Source organism: Camelus ferus, chromosome 10, assembly GCF_009834535.1.
Source record: "Camelus ferus isolate YT-003-E chromosome 10, BCGSAC_Cfer_1.0, whole genome shotgun sequence".
NCBI classification, from domain to species: Eukaryota; Metazoa; Chordata; class Mammalia; order Artiodactyla; family Camelidae; genus Camelus; species Camelus ferus.
The window spans coordinates 62,754,935-62,755,567 of NC_045705.1; positions in this window are offsets into that span (position 1 = coordinate 62,754,935).

Here is a 633-nt window from a genome sequence, read left to right on the forward strand (position 1 = left end):
TTCAACCTGTCGTGGAAACTGGGCTGCAGCGACCAGATGCCCCCCTTCAGGACTGACATGTTTTCTCCCCCAGCTGCAGAGAAGGTGGTTGGCTGACAGCTCTCAGCCGCCAGGCCTCATAGGGAACTGTCCGGGTGGATGCACCCTGCCTGGGGGGACCCAGGTAGAAATATTGGTCAACATGGGGGCACAAGTCCCTGGGCCCTTGCCCCACCTCAGACACTCTGAAGGGCCATCCCAGACTCTGAGCCTCACAGCCGGTGGCTGAGACCTCGGGGCTGCCCGGCCCCACTGCTCCCTCCTGCTCCCTCCCGCCCCTTCCCTCCTGCTCACAGACATGAAGGCTGAACACAGGCACTAAGAAACCACTTCCCTCCTAGTTCATCTCAGACGTTCCCTCCCAGGGAACCTAACCTGCAAAACTGCCTCCAGCCATCTTTTCTCTCCTCACTTGAGAAGGCTCCTAGCAGCAGAGGCCACTGGGTGCTCACAGAGACCCCTCCGAATCTAGCCTCACACTGGTGCAGGCTTTTCCTCCAGGCTGGGGGTCGAAGTGGGTGCTAGGTCACACCTGCGGGCTTAGAGTTTTCCCAGCTTTCCAAAGGCAAGAAAGCGAATGAACAGGGCAGCCTG